The sequence below is a fragment of the Danio rerio genome, chromosome 23 (assembly GCF_049306965.1).
Source record: "Danio rerio strain Tuebingen ecotype United States chromosome 23, GRCz12tu, whole genome shotgun sequence".
Taxonomy (NCBI): domain Eukaryota; kingdom Metazoa; phylum Chordata; class Actinopteri; order Cypriniformes; family Danionidae; genus Danio; species Danio rerio.
Genome location: NC_133198.1, coordinates 1,917,635 through 1,935,816, shown reverse-complemented (window position 1 = coordinate 1,935,816; position 18,182 = coordinate 1,917,635). Strand labels below are relative to the sequence as shown.

Here is an 18,182-nt window from a genome sequence, read left to right as displayed (position 1 = left end):
TAAATAAACAAGAAACAAGCCGAAGACACATGAAAAGAAACCGGGGGACGGCTTACACTGATGCTCAGTAGATAAATCAGCGAATATGCTGATAAATGTAATCTGTGGGGCGATGCAGTGGCGTGGTGGGTAGCACGTTCGCCTCACAGCAAGAAGGTCACTGGGTTGCTTGTTCGATCCTCGGCTCAGTTGGCGTTTGTGTGTGGAGTTTGCATGTTCTCCCTGCCTTCGCGTGGGTTTCCTCCGGGTGCTCTGGTTTCCCCCACAGTCCAAAGACATGCGGTACTGGTGAATTGGGTAGGCTAAATTGTCCGTAGTGAGTGTGTGTGTGTGTGTGTGTATGTGTGGATGTTTCCCAGAGATGGGTTGCGGCTGGAAAGGCATCCGCTGCGTAAAAACCTGCTGGATAATTTGGCGGTTCATTCCGCTGTGGTGACCCCAGATTAATAAAGGGATTAAGCCGACAAGAAAATGAATGAATGAATGTAATCTGTGCTTGAAATCCATCCATTAGAACAGCATTCTGGAGACTGTGAGAACAACATATTTATATGAACAATATTACACGAGTAGCAGTGTGATATGGCTGTATATCGGCACTGGTGGGAGGCGTGCATTGGCACAAGTGCCTTAGTGCTCCCACCAGTGCCGATACACAGCCATATCGCACTGCTAAAAGTTTGATATTGCCTTTATACAACAGTTTGACGGCATAATTGTGTATATAAAAACAAAATCAAACATGGAGAGTCTCAAAAACCCTTTTGTATGAGGAACTACTTTCTTCCGCGTTGGATTCAAATCCTAAGCTGACAATTAAACAGCTGAGCAAGCATCTTTTAAAGATTCTAACGACACTTTAGATCTAACAAGGAGTGCTGGGTTACTTCATAGCTCAATATGTTTGAGGTCGATATTGAGCTCATTTTCAGCCAACCATGTCTTTAAACAATTTACGGCCCATACAGTTTGCCGCAGTGTTGTATTAGTGCTGATTTTTTTCTAAATAGTCCAAATCTGCTGATGTTACGGCTACACTTGTTGCAGTTTGCTCCATTGATGTCGTCTTTTCATCTTCTTCTACATCTGATGGGCTTTCATAGCTAATATCGAAGGATTCATTCATGAAAAATGTATTATTTTCCATGCCTTTTTTGGTAAACAGATTCGCTGGGATGGTTTGAATCGTTGTATCTTGTTAAATAGCTTGCTTGGAACTCCTTGCAAGCGGAGTGATACAGTATACATGGGTAAAGAGGCTGTATGGATGCTGACATTACTTAAATATCTCACAGCTATCAGCCAATCAGATTCGAGAACCAGACAGAACTGTTGTATAAATTGAATTACAGCATGAAATACATGTCAGATAGAAAAGCCATGCAAACAGTATTTTAGGGACTCAATCAGTTAGTGTTATCTGTGCCGTAGATGCATTTATCAGCTAGCGACTGTGTGTTTATAGACTGGCCATTGTTTTGGACACCCTCACCCATGGGAAACCTGCTCAATCTCTGCCCGGTGAGGTCACGTGGCCTCATTGTCTTGCGTTAACGGTTCCTGCGGACGTCAGTGGACTCCTTTATTTTTCTCTTCCTCGTTTTATTTCTTCCATCCGCAACGGCAGGGCCACACGGAGCACAGGGTGATTGATTTACAGCAGGTTACAGGAAGGTCAGAGCCAAAATCAATGAGGAAACAGCCGTGCTATTTCTGCACTGAGAGAAAGTGGAAGCGGTGGAGAGACAGTGGAGATAATATGGATGGGTCGGGAAGTGGCATTATAAGGGAGACCTGGGCTAGTTGTCACAAGTGCTGCATTTCAGTGACTACACTGCAAGATTTTGAGCCAGAGGTCAAGGTTTGGTTATTTAAGGTCGAGTTTGAGCCATACCTGCCCATAGATATATACATTAGAAGTAACGTAAAGCCATGTGTTATAGTCATGTGATAGGGGCTTGACGAATAAGGGAAGAATACAGTGACGAAGGCAATGACACAAAAGCCCCAATCAGGTAGCGAATATCAGCAGCCCCGCCTTCGTTTTCAGATGTCTTCGTTTTCCCCATCCACACTGAGACGGAGCAGCAGCGTTTCAGAATGAAAACGGCCTCTCCAGCGTTTTCAAAACGCTCCGTTTTCCGCACTCAAGATCTCTGGCGTAGAGTGGACGGATGGCGTAACCGTAGCAAAAGTTATGCATTTTAAATTGAAAACGCATTAGGCCTAAGTGAACATTCTTTTTCGGAGCTACAGATGCCTGTGTGTCAGCATAGCGGCAGATTCAAAAACAAAACTAAGGTCCTATGCCAATGAAGGAGAGATGGTCACTTATGGGTGGGGCTTTGCCTCTCTGATGACACGTACAAAGGGAAAATGTCAATCAAATAATTTCTGCAGGCTGTTTTTTATCAAGTCTGATTATTTAAAATAAAATTAATACATTTTGACCATTAGAAGCTGCTTATGTTCACACACTACTGTGTTTAAACCCCTTATAAAAGTGATTTTTACATAATAGGTCCACTTTAAAGTTGCAATGTTGCCCCTTAGAGCTTATTTTATGTATCAATAAAGCTCTTTGATTTTTAAACAGTTTTGTCTACCAGAAATTTGCTTAAAATCACATCTAAACTTAAAATTACTGCTGCCTACTTACTGTAGCCCTATATAACTGAATAGCAGAGAATCCCACTGATTAAAACATCTATAAATAGTGTAACTGAGGCGATGGCGTGTAGGAGCAGGGAAGTGCGCTCTCCCGTACATTTTTTGGGTGGGCGTCTATGCAAACACACTCGTAAATACTTTGACACTGTAAGCTCATATGTCTGGCGTATTACTCAATATGTCTGAAGGGACTGAACTTTCTGTACCTGTTGTTTATCTGTTACGCAACCGCCACAAGCATAAATCCTCAGTAATATTACGAAAGTTAAACATGGTTTTACTGTAGTAACCTTTAAACTATGTTTTAGTAACCACAACATAAACCTACAGTTTTACTATGGTTTTTGTTGTAAACCACAAAATTAACTACATTTTTTTACTATGGTTTTGTAGTAACCGCAAAATGAGCTACAGTTTTTACAATAGCATTTAAAGTAAAACCATTGTAAATACAAAATAAGCCATGGTTTTACTATAGTAATACTGTAGTAGTATTATATAAAACTGTTGGAACCATGACTTTAGTTCCCATGGTTTTTTAGTGTGTACTGTGGTTACTACAGTCAAGGTTCCTACCCTGCTGAAAAATCCAGCCTAAACCAGCTTAGGCTGGTTGGCTGGTTTTAGCTGGTCAACCAGGCTGGTTTTAGAGGGTTTTTAGCTACTTCCAGGCTGGTTTCCAGCCATTTCCAGCTTTATTTTAGCTGGACAGGCTGGTAGATGACCGGCTAAAACCAGCTTGACCAGCCTAGCCAGGCTGGGAGCCAAAACTAGCTAAGTCCAGCTTAAACCAGGATGGTCAAGCTGGTTTTAGATGGTTTTAGCTGGTCACTTTTCAGCCTGATCAGCTAAGACCAGGCTGGAAATGGCTGGAAACTAGCCTTGAAGTAGCTAAAACCCCTCTAAAACCAGCCTGGTTGACAGTGGCGCCCCCAGAAAATTTTCTTAGGGGTGGCCAAGTAAGGCCACAACAAATCTTGTGGTGGCACACAAAAAAATTATGAATTGTGTATATATTGTGAATAAGGAGTAATGTTATATTTTTGTTTTTGGTAAAATAAATAATGCAGTTTTAATGAATTCCAATAATTACTCTTGAAATATTGTAATTTATTCCGCAAGTACAAGTGCAAACCAAATAAAAATCAATATTTAGTCTAAAACCTCTTTCAGGTAAGTTATTTCTTGTACAACATACAATATATGCCATGTCTAACATTAATGAATTATGAATAATGAATATGATTAATGAATGAATTAATAAACCAAACAAAACCCAACAAAATTTTGAAAAGCAGATTTCAAAATGCATCTAGTTATTTATTTTGGATTTGTGGTTTTCAATCAGATGAAACACAACTTTCTCGTTTCAAAAATAATAATTTCTTAATAAAAAGTGTGCAATCTCTGTGAATCAGCTTCGTCAGTGGCGCTGATCAATCCACAATAATTTAGTGCCTGCATTTTATTTATTCATTTATTTATTGAAGTATTGTGAATTTAAGTAAATACATTTAAATTAATAATATCAGCAACTATCATATTGGGGTGGCCACAGGGGTGGCCAGAGTTTACACAAGGGTGGCCGTGGCCACCCCTGGCCACCCCTTGGGGGCGCCCCTGCTGGTTGACCAGCTAAAACCAGCCAACCAGCATAAGCTGGTTTAAGCTGGATTTTTTAGCAGGCTAAAGTTTTACTATAGTACTACTGTAGTAAAGACACGGTTTTAAAAAGCACAGTACAGACCAAAAATAAACTTGGTTACCACAGTCATGGTTACTACAGTTTTATAGTAAGTACTATAGTAAAACCACGGTTAATTATTGTAAGGGATAAACTCTATGCTCCTCGAATAATAGATTAGCAAGTTAGCATCTAGCTAGCTAGTTTCAAGGACATCCAAACAATCTCCAGCTCCTCAAACACTTGGTTTGTGCAGAACTTTTATTTTACATTTATCCAGTCCTTAAACACACACTTATTTATGTGTATGTGTTCGTCTTTGGAGGGATACAGCAGCCGTGCTAATGTGTGTGTATGTTTGTGTGTGCCCCGAATCCACACAGCTACTGTCAAACTAGATTGGTGTGACAGTGGACCTTCAGCGCAGATGCCTCGCAGATATTAAATTACTCTGATTAATGGTGAGTGCTTGCCATTGATTTCTATCCGGTGCTAAGGGTTTCACATCTCTCCTCTCTAGAGAGAGATAAAAATATCTCAAGTTTTAAAACACCATCCTGTGTGTGTGTGTGTGTGTGTGTGTGTGTCAACGGTCAGCGAACCACAGTCTATACGGCCACATTACTGAGCTTCTCCCAAACTCACAGCAGGTATGGAGGAGAAACAGATGAGCCACAAGAGGCCGTGTGTTAGAGAGATTTAGGGCACAGCAGCGTGGCTTATTGCTTTGATGATATAATGGCGAGAGTAATATATGTGATCCTGGGCCGCAAAACCAGAAGGGTCAATTTCGGTTTGTTTTGATAGGACAGTATTTGGCTGAGACACAACTATGTGAAAATATGAGGGTTCAAAACTAAATCCAAATACTGAGAAAATCACCTTGAAAGTTGATTCAATGCACATTACTGATCAAACGTTTTGTTTTGATTTATGTAGAGAAGGGTCACATTTAATAGGGTTTCCATATTGTCAACAAAATAACATACTCTGGGGTCATTTAACAATATTATTAGTTTTTTAGTACACTGTTGTTGTGTAAACCAACCCATTTCAATTCAACTCATCAGGGGCGGACTGGCCATCTGGCAATTCTAGCAAATGCCAGAAGGGCCGGACCATTTTTTTAAATGTGGGCCGGTCAGTTTTTTATTTTTTATTTTATTATTATTTTTTATATGTATTGTTTTTACATGCAGGCAGCTTTTATCTCGTGCAACATGTGAATATTATGATGACACTGATGATGGTAATAATAGTAAATGTTAAGCATTTGGCCCAATCGGTGATAGTTTCGAGAGGGGCCGACTTAATCAAAGGTTACGCAGAGATAATTAAAATCTGGCAAGAATGTCAAACAAACAGTACGTATGGTAATGTGGGCTGGTGTGGCTATAGTGCCAGGGCTGAATTTTTGTCCCAGTCCGTCCCTGCAACTCATCCTTATTTCTCTAGCGCTTTTACAATCTAGATTGTGTCAAAGCAGCTTAACATAGAAGTTCTAGTAAACAGAAACAGTGTCAGTCCAGTTTTCAGAGTTGAAGTTCGGTTTAATTCAGTTCAGTGTGGTTTAATTTTCACTGCTGAGAGTCCAAACACTGAAGAGCAAATCCCTCGATGCGCGAGATATATCCAGCTGCAGGCCCGCAGAACCACACACGTTTGAGGCACACACAATCTAGGACACACAATCTAGGCAAACCATAAATGGTAACTAACTCTTTAGCATTATCGCCACCTATTGAATTTCACAAATATGGTTTCCCATTTCAGTCAATTTTATTATTATATCGTAACGATCATTTTAAAGTCTCTGCAGTTTCTGAATTTAATTTATGTAATTGTTGGATTAAGTGTAATAAACTAATTCAAGCTCTTAATATTATCATACTTCGTTAAAATCACGTTGTTGTAAAATATAAAAAGCAAACAATAATGTCACTTTAAAATAAATTAGCCTACTATAGTTAACCATTTAAACAATATAGTTATAAACTGATTATCTTAACTGATTATAATTATAAGTTTATATATAAACTACTATCTTTTACTAAACTGTCACTGTTAAAGCTGTTTTATATATATATATATATATATATATATATATATATATATATGTATGTATGTATGTGTGTGTGTGTGTGTGTGTGTGTGTGTGTGTGTGTGCGTATACACTTATGATTTTTTTTTTATTAATAGTTAATATTTTATTAATCGTTTTATTAAGAGTATTAAATGTGGGAAATCATTAATTAAAAGGTTATTAGAAAGCTAATAAACACCGCTTGAGTAAAATATTAATATAGTGTTATACATTTGTTACATGTAAAAATATTTTTATTACATATAATGTATTATTGCCTATCTTAACTTGCTATTATTTCCTTCATCATAAATTAATCCATTATATAAATTAAACCTGTCCAAATGAGATCATTCAGCAAGGCCAGCAAACGTGTATCTGCCAAATTATTGTCAGGTAATAAAGATTGATCAGCTATAATGACTGATTAAAAACTGTTCACTCTATTATATTGAATGGCGATCGGAAACAATGCTCCCCATTCGGCCGTCTCAATCGCAATATTTGTGAAATAAAGTAAAGTAAACACTATTGTTTATTGTGTACAATATTTATTAATCAAATATATCAAAATATATCGATGACGATGTCCAAAAAGACGTTATAACTTTAACATCCGTCATAACCATATATGGTTTGCCTAGATTGTGTGTCCTAGATTGTGTGTGCCTAAAGCGTGTGTGGTTCTGCGGGTCTGCAGCTGGATATTATTGCGATGCGCAGCTCCACAAGTCACAACCAAGCAAGCCAGTGGCGAGGAACAAACTTCACCAATTGACGAAAGTGAAGGAACAAACACAGGAAGAAACCAGGCTCAGTTGGTCACAACCATTTCTTCTCTGGCCGAACTTCTTGTGCAAAGCGGCAGTCTAGGTGGCTGAGGCTAGAGAAACGCTCGACATCCATCATGGAGAAGCTGCAGGTGTGAGTAGGTCACCAGCAGGTGTTCAAACTGGCCTACGGGATCAATGCAAAGACTTGTCTGTCACCGGGGTCTTTTTAGGAATCAGTCTCATGCTCTCCACTCCACCATGACCGCCACAGCATCTGCTCAGGATACGGCCTGGTCCATGATTATGGACTCTAGTAGTCCGCTATGGTTGGCATGAACTCTTTATATGTGTTGATCCTTGAGGTCCTCTATGGTTGGCATCATCTCTTCACAGGTCTTGGATCACATCAATGGCACTGCACAATCTCTAAAGGCCTCGAGATGAATCCATAATTGTAAACTTGTCAAGCAGTTTTCAGATTTCACCATTCTATTATTTGGTGTTGAAAAATAATATATATATATATATATATATATATATATATATATATATATATATATATATATATATATATATATATATATATATATATATATATATATTACAATCTTAAGTCACTTAAAAAAAGCAACTAAATGTGTAATTTAGCTATATTTAAAGGACAAGTATTTGTTTTGTTTATTTTATAGAGTTAGACAGGCTTAAATTTTAATATATTTTATTATATATATATATATATATATATATATATATATATATATATATATATATATATATATATATATATATATTTATTTATTTATTTATTTTATTTTTTTTTTTTTGCCAAACACTGCTTCTGTATAAATGAACAGTTTACCAAAAAATGAAATCGTTTTCATTATTTACATATCCGCCACTATTTGCTCTTTTTTTTTTTACTTTTTTTTTTTCATTTTTGAACACAATTGAAGATACTCAGGAGAATGTTGGAAACCTGCAACCACTGTCATACATAGTATTTATTTATTTATTTATTTGCTTGTATGGCCGGGACATTAGCATTGCTGCAAATGTACCAGAATTAGCCTGAAGGTTATTTTTCATTTGTTGTCACTGGACAGATGTTAATCTGCGGCTTAATCCCTTTATTAATCAGGGGTCACCACAGCGGAATGAGCCCCCTACTAACCCAGCATATGTTTTATGCAGCATATGCCCTTCCAGCCACAACCCAACACTGGAAAACACCCACACACACTATGGACGGCTATACACTCCCCTATAGCGCATGTGTTTGGACTGTGGGGGAAACGGAAGCACCCTGAAGAAACTCATGCGAACTCAGGGAGAACATGCAAACTCCACTCAGAAATGGCAACTGACCCAGCAGGGCTCGAACCAGTGACCTTCTTGCTTTGAGGCAATCGTGCTACTCACTTCACCACCGTGTCGCCTGATGTCAAAATTGTCACCCTAAAAACAATACAATAATTATACAATCAATCATGCATACATAAGAAGCACGAAAATGTATATGAACAAAATAAACGAAAAACACCAACATTATATAATAGAGATACAGTAAGAGTAGTTAAAACATTTATACAACATGTAGGAAAAACATATATATAGACATCGATGGTTACAGGCTTTTAGCTTTCTTCAGAATATCTTCATTCGAGTACAAACACAGGTTTGTAATAAGTGAATAACTCATGACAAATGTTACTTCTTGGGTGAACTATCCCTTTAAATAGATACAACTGTATGCTATATGGCTACTGAGTGAACAGAATTCTGCCTAAGTGTAAGTCTATAAGACGTCAGCCAAGTAATATAGTTTATTGGTTCCTCTTTAGAGTCAAGACATGGCACATTAATGGATTCAACCATTATTATTTATGTGGTCCAGCTAACATTGACAGACCTTTCACATTTCTATTTAAGATATTACACCAACGTGGGAACATTTGAACACTCCAGATTAGGACAGAGCATTTTCAATCACTCTGAATCAACTTCTCATGTCCAGAAAATAGCATGACCGTCTCAAAGCAGACAGACAGGAACCCGCATTTCCACATCAGAACCGCGCGGACGTCAAATAAACATCTCAAAGAGCGGCACATGTGCTTTACTGCAGGACCAAATTGAACCGTTATGGTGTTTCTTGATATTTCTAGTGTCCTCATTGTGGAACCGAACGGGATGGACCACGAACATCATAATAGCCCAATGCATTCCAGACCATTCAGGAATAAAAGAGCGGATTAAAAGGGAGAGATTTATTACTGGGAAAAGTTAAACGTAAGATCCCATGCCTCCCATTTGTGGTTAATTAGTTTTCTTTGTCAAAAAGTCTAAAAGAATAGATGTGCCAACCCTACTCTTATTTTTTTTCCTAAAGATCTGCCCTGTCATTGTCAAATTCCCACACACACGCACTTCATTACTCACTTTTCTACTCATAAACCGATCTTTCCAGAACATTCTTCAGTTGCATTGCAACGCAGGAGTCCCTCAGGCTGAGAAACGGTAAACCGCCAGCATCCGTTAATAATACGTTAAACCACCCAGCGCCTATAAATAATCCCGACCTGTCACGAACGCAAGCCCTAGGAAAGGCATCTGCCAAAAATATGAACAGCACAGTTAAACTAATCATCACGAAGCCTGTGATGGTATAAAAACAAGGTTCCAGAGTTGCTGTCAGATTCAAACCCGGAGCGTGTCCAATCTCTGGACTCCACCGAGGCTGTCTGGTCATTAGTGTCACGTCTCGTCAATCACTCCAGAACTTGCCAACACTAATTATAATCAACAGATTTATTTGGAAATCGTCAGACAAGAGGACGAGAAAGACAGCCAGAGGATGAATTAAAGGACGCTGATTAAAATCCTGCTGACGAATGTTCTTCCTGAAGCCATTAACAGCACATAGTGCAAGCAGAAGGCTTGACAAGGACACAAACTTGTACTAATAAAGACATTAGAAGAGAGAGCGAGTTCTGAAAAAACGTGGATGAATTGAGATGAATGCAACACAGGCTCATTCTGAAATCGTAGCCCTGTATACATTTCTGGAGATCGTGAATTATGTAGCCAGAAGTGCGCATGGCTGCATTTCTTTTAAAACCAATGCTATGAGGCGGTATGATGCCGTTCCCTTTCGTGCAACCAGCTGACCGCTTACGGCTTTCTGGCTGTTACAGGTTAGCTCACCATGTATAATGTTTCTCATTACTCGTCTTGTTATGATCATTTTGCCTAAATACATGGACCTGTTTAGTCTGATCTCAAGATCTTGCAGTGAACACCAAATGCCGCTCGGTGCTAACTGGATTTACATTCAGATTATGTTTCTTTAAGAACAATCAGTGATGGATGAAGACCTGTGGAGCTGACTGTGAGGATTATTGCTGGTACTATCTAATCTCTCCATGTGAAGACACTATTGAAAACCGGGCAGGTGTGTGTGCGAGGTGAAGGTTTTCCCAGTGCAAACACAGCTGTTCAAACCCGTCGCTCCTCAGGAATGCCTTTGTGTGCAGCGCTTCAGCGATGTTGATTCTGAGCTCAGTGGTCAAGTTAATTATTAATGATGCTACTGGCTGAACTGCTTTCACCTGGATGTACAGTTGAAGTCACAATTATTAGCTCCCCAATATATCTTCCACCCAATTTCTGTTTAACAGAAAGAGAATTTCGAAACATTATAAATTTAATAACTCATCTCTAATAACTGATTTATTTTATGTTTGCCATGATGACAGCACATAATGTACAATAGAAGTCAGAATTTTTAGCCCCCCCTTTAAATTTATTTTTCTTTTTTAATAATTTACAAATGATGTTGAACAGAGCAAGGACATTTTCACAGTATGTCTGATCATATTTTTTCTTCTAGAGAAAGTTTTGTTTTATTTCAGCTAGAATAAAAGCAGTTTTTATTTTTTTTTTATTTTTATTTATTTTTTTTTTTTAAGGTCAAAATTATTAGCTTTTTATACTGCTTTTATTCTTGCTTAAATAAAATAAATAAGACTTTCTCCAGAAAAATATCATAGATATCATCTGATTTTTCAGGTTTTTTATTTTTAATAAATTTGCAACAATTAAAAAAACTCATTTTTCACATTGTCATTATGGGGGATTGCATGTAGAAGTTTGAGGAAATAAATTAATGTAATCCATTTTGAAATAAGGCTGTAACATAAAAATAGAGGTCACACTTTACAATAAGGTTCATTAGTTAATGTTAATTACTGCATTTACTAACAAGAACAAACAGTGAACAATACATTTACTACTGTATTTGTTCATGTTAGTTAACGTTAGTTAATGAAAATACAATTGTTCATTGTTAGTTCATGTTAACTCATGGTGCATTAACTAATGTTAACAAGCATGGACTTGAATGTTAATAATGCATTAGTAAATGTTCAATTAGGATTAATAAATGCTGTACATGTGTTGTTCATGATTAGTTCATGTTAGTAAATGCATTACCTAATGAACCTTATTGTAAAGTGTTACCAATATATATATATATATATATATATATATATATATATATATATATATATATATATATATATATATAGGCTGACTGATGTACCACATGTGGCACATGACATAACACATTAATATTGGAAGCTCCGGGAATAGATGCATCTTGCAGTAACCACTTACCATTGAATTTGTTTACCACAGAAGATGATAATGAACAATAAAATGAGTGTACCGTCATGCATATGGCATTAAGTGCATTCAGCCCCTGGTGACGCCTGGGTTAGTTTTACAATGCATTTATGCACTTTTGGAAGCTTTAAAATAAGAGCCAGTACAGCATGAAAGAGCCGGGATACCATTTAAAGGAGACCTATTATGACCCATTTTTACAAGATGTAAAATATGTCTCAGATTTCCCTAGAGAGAGTGTGTGTGTGTGTGTGTGTGTGTGTGTGTGTGTGTGTGTGTGTGTGTGTGTGTGTGTGTGTGTGTGTGTGTGTGAAGTTTCAGCTCAAAATACCACACTAATATTGTTTTATAGCTCTTTTAAACGGCCTATTATGATCCTTTGATCCAAATTGTGCCATCTTGGTGACTGTCGCTTTAAATTCAAATGAGATTGAGCTCTTTTTAAAATAGGGCGGAGCTACAGATGCCCGTGTGTCAGCATGGTGGCAGATTCAAAAACAAGACTAACATCCTATGCTAATGAGGGAGAGATGGCCACTAGTGGGCGGGGCTTTCCCCCTCTGATGACATGTACAAAAATAATGTCAATCAAAATGTTTCTACAGACTGTATAATTAATATTTTTTCGTTAAATTCACACACTTCTGACACACAACTGTGTTTAAACCTCTCATAAAAGGGATTTTTGCATAATAGGTTCCCTTTAAAACTACTCCGGCTGTGTTCGTCTGACAGAAGAAGGTCATATACACCAAGGATGGCTTGAAGGGTGACTAAATTATATGGTCATTTTCATTTAGTTCATTTCTTTGGGTAAGTTATTAAGAAAAATAGATCTTCCTACAGAAGGTTTTGATGGTGTAATGTGTAACTAAACAATACATAATGGTCACTAATAACTCCGCTATTGTTTTTTAATAATAAAAGAAAGTACACCCTCTGTGTCTTTTATTTTGTTTCTGAGAAAAAACCAGCCTGATCTCATGAGAAAACGTAAGTATTTTACGTTAAGTTTAGTGGCTAATTCGTACAAATTCGTACGATTTCAGTCGTACAAAATGATACGATTTTAAAAAAGAGGCGTGGCACCTAACCCCACCCCTAACCGTCATTGGGGGATAAGCAAATCGTACTAAATTGTACGAATTAGATCATACGAATTCATACGAATTAGCCACTAAATGAAAAAGTTACGAATTGCCGTGAGATTGTGTTGGAAAAAACACACACACACACACACAAAATACACCAAGGGTAATCTCATAGTGTGTTTCCGTAATGGTTGCTTGTACACACAGGAGGGTCACTTGAGTCTTAATGGTATGTTGTCTTAATTTTTAAAAGTGCCTCTTAGCACAAATCTAAAGTTTCAAGGGAAAACAGGAGGCGAGCGAAGGGGTGATGACATCAGCAGTGTAAGGAGCGCGATGGACGAGTATCTCTCTGCAGGATGAGGTCTCGCGCTGCAGTCGTATCAGCTAACATTAATGACATCCTTAATCATTTATATGGGGGAAGTGAGAGGTCACATGCACTAACGTGAGGGTTTGCCAGGGAAAAGAAAAGAGACAGAGACGCGAGCAAGAGAAAGCAAAAATAAGAGCTTAAAGCAATATAAATAAACTCCACACAGTCCTCTCTCTTTTATCTGATGACACGTCGTTTATTTCCCCCACTGCAGGTTCTCGCTTCACTTTGTATGAGCTGTATATTTTATTGTATGCCCTTTAGACATTCTTTGGAAAGAAAAGCAAAACATGCTTGAGAACTATTTTCAGACGCTTAAGGTGATGGTTTAATTCTGTCATCATGTACTCTCACTTCTGTTGACCACAAGATAAGTTAATAAACATGTAGCCATTGACTTCCATAGTATTTGTTTTTTACTGTTTACGGTTGCAAGATTTGGAACCAATTGAGGGTGAGTGAAGTTACATTTTTTATGTAAACTATCCTTTTTAGGAAGGTCACTGGTTCGAGTCCTGGCTGGGTCAGTTGGCATTTCTGTGTGGAGTTTGCATGTTCTCCTCGTGTTGGCGTGGGTTTCCTCCGGGTGCTCCGGTTTCCCCCACAGTCAAAACTTGTGCGCTATAGGGGAATTGATTAACTAAATTGTCTGTAATGTACGAGTGTGTGTAAGAGTGTTTGAGACATAATTTATGAGATTGGTGATTCCAAATTTGTAATGAAATCATAGGCTTGACTAACAGCTTTGGAGAGTTTTCACGTTTCCTTATTTAGACAGAATGCCTGAGCCTACTGCCTGCTTCAATGATGGCCACTAAGTGAAATGACTTGCCTTAAAGGGACTTTGCTATATATGTAGTATACAAGCAGTACGATCATACAGATCTTAACGGTTTTAACTTAACGTTATACATGCATTCGCTGGTTCAGAGGTTGCAAAGTGAAAGGCGACGATTGACGCACAGATTTATTGTAAAGAAAGTGGGGTAGAATGGTAAAATATGGGAGAATTTCGGCAAAAACGGGATTGTTTACATGAGTGAAGTGAACAGGAAGAGTTTGTGGAGAAACAGTTTTGCGAGAGAACGCAAAACATCTTTGCGAGGGAATGCAATAAAATTAGAAATATACATTTTCCTCCCACCCATTTTTTTTTTTTTACCCAGCCAATTTTTTTCTCCTCCACTACGTCCCTTCCGGGGTTCTGTACAATCAAACATAGCAGTCAGTACACTGTAAAAAATAAAAAAACTTGAACAAAATGCCAAACAAAAACTATAAAATTACGGTAACATTTCTTTGTTAAAATAAAGTGCAAAAAATAATAAATCTACAGATGTTTTCATTACATGTTTACAAAAAAAAACAGTTATTTTACAGACTTTTCCCAGATTATTACGATCAAACATCAATAAAGTGACTGCACTAAATGTTCAAGAGAAAACTGTGTTATTTAAAAGAATTTCACTAAATCATTACGATTAAACACCTTTAATAATTTAGTAATAAGTTTTATTTTGGATCAAAACAGTCTGATGACGGTTAAATGACAGTTACATTTTACTGAATATTAGTTATTTATGTAGAGGTTTAAATTATATGGAAAGATTCAGTTACAAATCTTAAATGAAACTGTAACGTGAAGGTGACGCTGACGAAGGAGTGCAGATCCAAATGCAGGTTTATTCCACAGAGATGGTCAGGATAGCAACAGTCAACGTGGGGCAAACAGATGTATGCAGGGAATCCAGAGTCATGGTCAAATACCAGGCAATTGGTCCGTCCTGGCAGCAAACAACGTAAACCATTAACATTCAAAGCAAGGCAAAAAAAAAAAAAAGAAAAAAAAAAAGAGAAACGCGTCATAATGTTCACAGTAACAGTATAACAAGACTAAACATTTGGTGGTTTCGTCTGTGCTGCTTTTAAAGGCCATGTAATCAGTTTATAATGATCATCTGACTGTGTATGTGTGCGTGCGCAATCAGCGGAATCTGGAACAGGTGCGTATTTTATTTATTGAACGGATTTGATGGTAATAATCTAGGAAAAGTCTATAAAATAACAGTGTTTTTCTGTAAACATTTTAATGAAAATATCTGTAGATTTATTATTTTTTGCATTTTATTTTAACAAAGAAATTATACCATAATTGTATGATTTCTGTTTGGCAGCTGTAGCTGTCAGTCATTTGACCTTTTCTTTTTACGATTTTACATTTTTTTCAGAGCAAGTAATTACAATTTATTACTTTAATTTTACGCAATTTTAAATGCACTTCAGAAAAATAGAAAAGACACTGTGTAAATAATACAGCAATTTTGTCATTAATTACATAGTACATAAAATAACAGTTAAGCTGTTAATTTACGGATATTGTTTGTAATTTTTATGCACTTTTGAATGTAATTTAAAAGAACAGAAAAATACTGTATAAATAATACTGTAATTTCCCTGTATAAAAAACAAAATGTCAGTAATTTGTCTTTAATTATTAAGTACCTAAAATGAAAGTCAAAATGTTAATTCAGAGAGATTGATTGTTATTTTACTAGGTTTTGAATATAACTTGAAAAAAAAAAATTTAGAGACATTTCCTGTAAAATTGTAAAAAATTTTTACAGTGTAGTACATGCTATCACTTGCAATGTTTCCATCCAAAGATGCCAAACAAATGTGTACATACAGTAGAATTGGAATATTGCATAAAATATGTGTAAATAGAGAATTGTTGCCATCCAATGAGTCAAAGAGAACAAAATCGACATTTCCTGATTAACTGCCGCCAAATATCAAATATAAAAACAAAATTTGCTGCGTTAGGAGAAGCTGCATCAATCTCTTTATGCTCCTCAGAAGACAATGTTGGCACCCAACGAACACGTGGTGGCATTTGAAGATTATGGAGGTAATTAATAATATAATAACACCAATACTGAAACGGTTACACTGTTTTAGATTGACCAAAACAACATTCAAGCACATTTTTATCATCACATGATCTCTAATGATAAAATCCCACAACTTTTAATGCGCATACTGGCATTTGTATACTGGAAGTATTTCCATCGTAATTTATGTGCATATTTTCTTATTGAATATGAACTACTCTGTTATGCGTATATATTTTTTATGCAAATTTCCTAATTTTATGCTTATCTTGCCATTTTTATTAAGCATTTTTATGCGTATATACAAAATACATGTAAAATTTGGTGGATGGAGACATAGCTTCTCAGAGCTGTGGACACTATGGCTGTATTTTGTAAATTGTTCTGTTTCTTATATGTTATGAAATATGTATTTTGTTTGTTGTTTTTAATTGGACTTTAAGTCTTATATTAAGTTGGATCGATGAATGAATGAATGAATGAATGAATAAAGAATTTCCGAGCCAGCAACTCCATTAGCCGGTGCAGTTAGAGAGGTTGAGAGCAGCCCATCAGGTCTCACCAAATCTCTGGATCTCCAGGAGTGGAAACCCGGCTTCATGTGCCAGATCTCTCCTCAGCGCTGCACGTCTGCTAATTGAGTGGGTTAGCGGTGGCTAAGGGTCTCTCTGCGCTGGGGCCAGAGCTCATAAAGATGGGTGCGGGTGGCCAAGCCAGCTCCACTCCAATGGCTGATCTCAGGTTGCATGGAGATGGTCCAGAACTTTTAACACAAGCACCCAGAGAGACCGCGATAACTCACCGCACTGAGTTCTTACATACTGGCCTCATGAAAGAAAAGTAAAATAGGTTCATGAGTCTAACCTTACTAACTGTTCCATGATCAGCACCACCATATAAAATCAAACTATATCTGTGCTGACTGTCCTGATAGTTTAAAAAGCCTGCTAAAGACCTGTTTATCATAAGCTTATTTCACAAATATGGCAATTGAGACCATAGAATAGGGAAGGGTTGTTTTCGGTTCTTTCAGCAAGACTAGCTAATGGGCAGTATCTGCTATATTGACTTTGTCAGATAAATAATGACTCATAGAAAACTGTATTGTTCACAGTCTATTATAATTAACGGCGATCATAACGGCAACTGGACAACCGTAAACAATGCTTCCCTTGGCCATATTTGAGCAACAGGACTGCTTTAACCTGGGAGTCCTGTCCATGTGCAGAACCTCTCTATTTATCTAGCGTTTTATTTCTTTCACATGCCGTAAAAACATTTGGGGAATTCTCACGTCTATTCATTTGAAGAAATTAACATGTGCTTTGATAGGGGTTTCAGTGCGGCCCTAAAGGACGAGGAAACGGCCATGTTGGCTCTTTGTACGAGCAGTAAAAGCAGCTCTGTCTGTGAGACTCCACCAGCATTCAGGACTCCACACAAAACCCTCTGACCTCTTTTGTCCACCAAGCCCATTTGATTAGGAGCTTTTCTCTTCCTGCTCTGTTGTTTTTTCTTGTTTTAATTGACCGGTGGGACCAAGAGTAAGAAAAGGGCGTCAGGGTGTCAACCGCAGTCGCCTCATTTTCAGTCAGCGTTTTCTTTTCTGTCTTTCTGCGGTGGGAATGCGACGGCCGCTCACTCTGGTGGCTGTATTCCAATGGGAATCCCGGCTTTAATAGATGTCAGACCCGCTCCGATCAGACCCCCCGCTCAGATTGTAACAATTAAACTCGTTAGACAGAAAAGCGGAACAGAGTCATTGAAGGTCAGCGTATGGGATGAAATGTTTTTTTAGTTAATGATTTAGAAATTAAACCGTGCTCCATTCATGCAGATGCAGACTTTGTGCCTTGTTGGATACTGTGAACAATATCTCCAATCTTTAGGAGGGCTCGAATGAACGGGATACATTTTCTAAACATCATTTA

At 37.4% G+C, this 18,182-nt stretch overlaps 1 long non-coding RNA gene across 1 annotated transcript in view; it reads left to right on the top strand.

Moving 5' to 3' along the window:
* Positions 1 to 14,977: 14,977 nt before the first annotated feature.
* LOC137489174 (uncharacterized) overlaps positions 14,978 to 18,182 on the top strand; it is a 34,603-nt gene continuing 31,398 nt past the window's right edge. Inside the window, exon 1 of the long non-coding RNA XR_012398928.1 lies at positions 14,978 to 15,363. This is a non-coding gene — a long non-coding RNA (uncharacterized lncRNA). The remainder of the gene's footprint in view (positions 15,364 to 18,182) is intronic.